Consider the following 6,703-nt stretch of genomic DNA (forward strand, 5'->3'; position numbering starts at 1 on the left):
TGACGATCTGGCTTTAAGTCGATTCGATAACAAATGACGAAAACGGACGGATTTCTCAGGTTTTTACTACATATGAACGCTTTTCACATTCTCCCGTGCAACTCGGCTGCTAGTCCTCCTTTCATGCAGAATCTTAAGGTCGTAGCTCATGTCCAAGGCACCAAAGCCAGCTAAAAAGTCAATAATCGATACCTAAAACTATAATTGTACTACTTCTTACTGGCTATTACATCAACTTAGAAGCTTCATCTGTGTTCTACTATGGTGCTTTTAGAGTCTCCGCGTACCGCAGCACGCGAAATAGCTTTGCAGACGATAAGTACAACCGTTTCAGAGAGAAGAGCGGCCAATGTTACGATCTGGCTTTAAGTCGATTCGAAAACAAATGACGAAAACGGACGGATTTCTCAGGTTTTTACTACATATGAACACTTTTTACATTCTCCCGTGCAACTCGGCTGCTAGTCCTAATTTCATGCAGAATCTTAAGGTCCTAGCTCATGTCCAAGGCACCAAAGCCAGCTAAGAAGTCAATAATCAATACCTAAAACTTGAATTGTACTACTTCTTACTGGCTATTACATCAACATAGAAGCTTCATCTGTGTTCTACTGTGGTGGTTTTAGTGTCTCCGCATACCGCAGCATACGAAATAGCTTTGCAAACGATAAGTACAACCGTTTCAGAGAGAAGAGCGGCCAATGTGACGATCGGGCTTTAAGTCGATTCGATAACAAATGACGAAAACGGACGGATTTCTCAGGTTTTTACTACATATGAATACTTTTCACATTCTCCCCTGCAACTCGGCTGCTAGTCCTCCTTTCATGCAGAATCTTAAGGTCCTAGGTCATGTCCAAGGCACCAAAGCCAGCTAAAAAGTCAATAATCGATACCTAAAACTTGAATTGTACTACTTCTTACTGGCTATTACATCAACTTAGAAGCTTCATCTGTGTTCTACTATGGTGCTTTTACAGTCTCCGCATACCGCAGCACGCGACATAGCTTTGCAGACGATAAGTACAACCGTTTCAGAGAGAAGAGCGGCCAATGTGACGATCTGGCTTTAAGTCGAATCGATAACAAATGACGAAAACGGACGGATTTCTCAGGTTATAACTACATATGAACACTTTTCACATTCTCCCGTGCAACTCGGCTGCTAGTTCTCCTTTCATGCAGAATCTTAAGGTCCTAGGTCATATCCAAGCCACCAAAGCCGGCCAAAAGGGAATAATCGATAACTAAAACTTGAATTGTACTCCTTCTTTCTGGCTATTACTTCAACTTAGAAGCTTCTTCTGTGTTCTACTATGGTGCTTTTAGTGTCTCCGCATACCGCAGCACGCGACATAGCTTTGCAGACGATAAGTACAACCGTTTCAGAGGGAAGAGCGGCCATTGTGACGATCGGGCTTTAAGTCGATTCGATAACAAATGACGAAAACGGACGGATTTCTCAGGTTTTTACTACATATGAACACTTTTCACATTGTCCCGTGCAACTCGGCTGCCAGACCTCCTTTCATGCAGAATCTTAAGGTCCTAGCTCACATCCAAGTCACCAAAGCCAGCTAAAAAGTCAATAATCAGTACCTAAAACTTGAATTTTAGTACTTCTTACTTGCTATTACATTTACTTAAAAGCTTCATCTGTGTTCTACTATGGTGCTTTTCGTGTCTCCGCATACCGCAGCACGCGGAATAGCTTTGCACACGATAAATGTAACCGTTTCAGAGAGAATACCGGCCAATATGACGATCTGGCATTAAGTCGATTCGATAGCAAATGACGAAAACGGGCGGATTTCTCAGGTTTTCACAACGTATGAACAGTTTTCACATTCCACAGTGCAACCCGGCTACTAGACCAACCTTTATGCAAAATCTTAAGGTCCTAGCTCATGTCCAAGGCGCCAAAGCCGTTTAAAAAGTCAATAGTCGATAACTGAAACTTGAAATGTACTGCTTCGGACTGGCTATCACACCAATTTAGAAGCTTCTTTTGTGTTCTGTTATGGTGCGTTTAGTGTCTCCGCATACCGCAGCACGCGACATAGCGTTGCACACGATAAATGTAACCGTTTCAGAGAGAAGAGCGGGCAATATGACGATCTGGCATTTAGTCGATTCGATAGCAAATGACGAAAACGGGTCGATTTCTCAGGTTTACACTACATATGAACACATTTCACATTCCCCCGTGAAAGACGGCTGCTAGAACACCCTCATGCAAAATCTTAACGTCCTAGCTCATGTCCAAGGCACCAAAGTAAGCTAAAAAGTAAATAATCAGTACCTAAAACTTGAATTGTACTACTTCTTACTGGCTATTACATCAACTTAGAAGCTTCATCTGTGTTCTACTATGGTGTTTTTAGTGTCTCCGCACCGCAGCACGAGACATAGCTTTGCAGACGATAAGTACAACCGTTTCAGAGAGAAGAGCGGCCAATGTTACGATCTGGCTTTAAGTCGATTCGATAACAAATGACGAAAACGGACGGATTTCTCAGGTTTTTACTACATATGAACACTTTTTACATTCTCCCGTGCAACTCGGCTGCTAGTCCTCCTTTCATGCAGATTCTTAAGGTCCTAGCTCATGTCCAAGGCACCAAAGCCAGCTAAAAAGTCAATAATGGATACCTAAAACTTGAATTGTACTACTTCTTACTGGCTATTACATCAACATAGAAGCTTCATCTGTGTTCTACTGTGGTGGTTTTAGTGTCTCCGCATACCGCAGCATACGACATAGCTTTGCAAACGATAAGTACAACCGTTTCAGAGAGAAGAGCGGCCAATGTGTCGATCGGGCTTTAAGTCGATTCGATAACAAATGACGAAAACGGACGGATTTCTCAGGTTTCTACTACATATGAACACGTTTCACATTCTCCCGTGCAACGCGGCTGCTAGTCCTCCTTCTATGCAGAATCTTAAGGTCCTAGCTCATGTCCAAGGCACCAAAGCCAGCTAAAAAGTCAATAACTGATACCTAAAACTTGAATTGTACTACTTCTTACTGGCTATTACATCAACTTAGAAGCTTTATCTGTGTTCTACTATGGTGCTTTTAGTGTCTCCGCACACCGCAGCACGCGACATAGCTTTGCAGACGATAAGTACAACCGTTTCAGAGAAAAGAGGGGCCAATGTGACGATCTGGCTTTAAGTCGATTCGATAACAAATGAAGAAAACCGACAGCTTTCTCAGGTTTTTACTACATATGAACACTTTTCACACTCTCCCTTGCAGCTCGGCTGCTAGTCCTCCTTTCATGCAAATCTTAACTTCCAAGCTCATGTCCAAGGCACCAAAGCCAGCTAAAAAGTAAATAATCAGTACCTAAAAATTGAATTGTACTACTCCTTACTGGCTATTACATCAACTTAGAAGCTTCATCTGTGTTCTACTATGGTGCTTTTAGTGTCTCCGCATACCGCAGCATGCGACATAGCTTTGCAGACGATAAGTACAACCGTTTCAGAGAGAAGAGCGGCCAATGTGACGATCTGGCTTTAAGTCGATTCGATAACAAATGACGAAAACGGACGGATTTCTCAGGTTTTAACTACATATGAATACTTTTCACATTCTCCCGTGCAACTCGGCTGCTAGTTCTCCTTTCATGCAGAATCTTAAGGTCCTAGGTCATGTCCAAGCCACCAAAGCCGGCCAAAAGGGAATAATCGATAACTAAAACTTGAATTGTACTCCTTCTTTCTGGTTATTACTTCAACTTAGAAGCTTCTTCTGTGTTCTACTATGGTGCTTTTAGTGTCTCCGCATACCGCAGCACGCGACATAGCTTTGCAGACGATAAGTACAACCGTTTCAGAGGGAAGAGCGGCCATTGTGACGATCGGGCTTTAAGTCGATTCGATAACAAATGACGAAAACGGACGGATTTCTCAGGTTTTTACTACATATGAACACTTTTCACATTGTCCCGTGCAACTCGGCTGCTAGTCCTCCTTTCATGCAGAATCTTAAGGTCCTAGCTCATGTCCAAGGCACCAAAGCCAGCTAAAAAGTCAATAATCAATACCTAAAACTTGAATTGTACTACTTCTTACTGGGTATTACATCAACTTAGAAGCTTCATCTGTGTTCTACTGTGGTGGTTTTAGTGTCTCCGCATACCGCAGCATACGACATAGCTTTGCAAACGATAAGTACAACCGTTTCAGAGAGAAGAGCGGCCAATGTGACGATCGGGCTTTAAGTCGATTCGATAACAAATGACGTAAACGAACGGATTTCTCAGGTTTCTACTACATATGAACACATTTCACATTCTCCCGTGCAACGCGGCTGCTAGTCCTCGTTCTATGCAGAATCTTAAGGTCCTAGCTCATGTCCAAGGCACCAAATCCAGCTAAAAAGTCAATAATGGATACCTAAAACTTGAATTGTACTACTTCTTACTGGCTATTACATCAACTTAGAAGCTTCATCTGTGTTCTACTATGGTGCTTTTAGTGTCTCCGCACACCGCAGCACGCGACATAGCTTTGCAGACGATAAGTACAACCGTTTCAGAGAAAAGAGGGGCCAATGTGACGATCTGGCTTTAAGTCGATTGGATAACAAATGACGAAAACGGACGGATTTCTCAGGTTTTTACTACATATGAACACTCTTTACATTGTCCCGTGCAACTCGGCTGCCAGACCTCCTTTCATGCAGAATCTTAAGGTCCTAGCTCACATCCAAGTCACCAAAGCCAGCTAAAAAGTCAATAATCAGTACCTAAAACTTGAATTTTAGTACTTCTTACTTGCTATTACATTTACTTAAAAGCTTCATCTGTGTTCTACTATGGTGCTTTTCGTGTCTCCGCATACCGCAGCACGCGGAATAGCTTTGCACACGATAAATGTAACCGTTTCAGAGAGAATACCGGCCAATATGACGATCTGGCATTAAGTCGATTCGATAGCAAATGACGAAAACGGGCGGATTTCTCAGGTTTTCACAACGTATGAACAGTTTTCACATTCCACAGTGCAACGCGGCTACTAGACCAACCTTTATGCAAAATCTTAAGGCCCTAGCTCATGTCCAAGGCGCCAAAGCCGTTTAAAAAGTCAATAGTCGATAACTGAAACTTGAAATGTACTGCTTCGGACTGGCTATCACACCAATTTAGAAGCTTCTTTTGTGTTCTGTTATGGTGCGTTTAGTGTCTCCGCATACCGCAGCACGCGACATAGCGTTGCACACGATAAATGTAACCGTTTCAGAGAGAAGAGCGGGCAATATGACGATCTGGCATTTAGTCGATTCGATAGCAAATGACGAAAACGGGGCGATTTCTCAGGTTTACACTACATATGAACACATTTCACATTCCCCCGTGAAAGACGGCTGCTAGAACACCCTCATGCAAAATCTTAACGTCCTAGCTCATGTCCAAGGCACCAAAGTAAGCTAAAAAGTAAATAATCAGTACCTAAAACTTGAATTGTACTACTTCTTACTGGCTATTACATCAACTTAGAAGCTTCATCTGTGTTCTACTATGGTGTTTTTAGTGTCTCCGCACCGCAGCACGAGACATAGCTTTGCAGACGATAAGTACAACCGTTTCAGAGAGAAGAGCGGCCAATGTTACGATCTGGCTTTAAGTCGATTCGATAACAAATGACGAAAACGGACGGATTTCTCAGGTTTTTACTACATATGAACACTTTTTACATTCTCCCGTGCAACTCGGCTGCTAGTCCTCCTTTCATGCAGATTCTTAAGGTCCTAGCTCATGTCCAAGGCACCAAAGCCAGCTAAAAAGTCAATAATGGATACCTAAAACTTGAATTGTACTACTTCTTACTGGCTATTACATCAACATAGAAGCTTCATCTGTGTTCTACTGTGGTGGTTTTAGTGTCTCCGCATACCGCAGCATACGACATAGCTTTGCAAACGATAAGTACAACCGTTTCAGAGAGAAGAGCGGCCAATGTGTCGATCGGGCTTTAAGTCGATTCGATAACAAATGACGAAAACGGACGGATTTCTCAGGTTTCTACTACATATGAACACGTTTCACATTCTCCCGTGCAACGCGGCTGCTAGTCCTCCTTCTATGCAGAATCTTAAGGTCCTAGCTCATGTCCAAGGCACCAAAGCCAGCTAAAAAGTCAATAACTGATACCTAAAACTTGAATTGTACTACTTCTTACTGGCTATTACATCAACTTAGAAGCTTTATCTGTGTTCTACTATGGTGCTTTTAGTGTCTCCGCACACCGCAGCACGCGACATAGCTTTGCAGACGATAAGTACAACCGTTTCAGAGAAAAGAGGGGCCAATGTGACGATCTGGCTTTAAGTCGATTCGATAACAAATGAAGAAAACCGACAGCTTTCTCAGGTTTTTACTACATATGAACACTTTTCACACTCTCCCTTGCAGCTCGGCTGCTAGTCCTCCTTTCATGCAAATCTTAACTTCCAAGCTCATGTCCAAGGCACCAAAGCCAGCTAAAAAGTAAATAATCAGTACCTAAAACTTGAATTGTACTACTCCTTACTGGCTATTACATCAACTTTGAAGCTTCATCTGTGTTCTACTATGGTGCTTTTAGTGTCTCCGCATACCGCAGCATGCGACATAGCTTTGCAGACGATAAGTACAACCGTTTCAGAGAGAAGAGCGGCCAATGTGACGATCTGGCTTTAAGTCGATTC

This window comes from Schistocerca gregaria, unplaced genomic scaffold (assembly GCF_023897955.1).
Source record: "Schistocerca gregaria isolate iqSchGreg1 unplaced genomic scaffold, iqSchGreg1.2 ptg000721l, whole genome shotgun sequence".
In the NCBI taxonomy this organism is placed as follows: domain Eukaryota; kingdom Metazoa; phylum Arthropoda; class Insecta; order Orthoptera; family Acrididae; genus Schistocerca; species Schistocerca gregaria.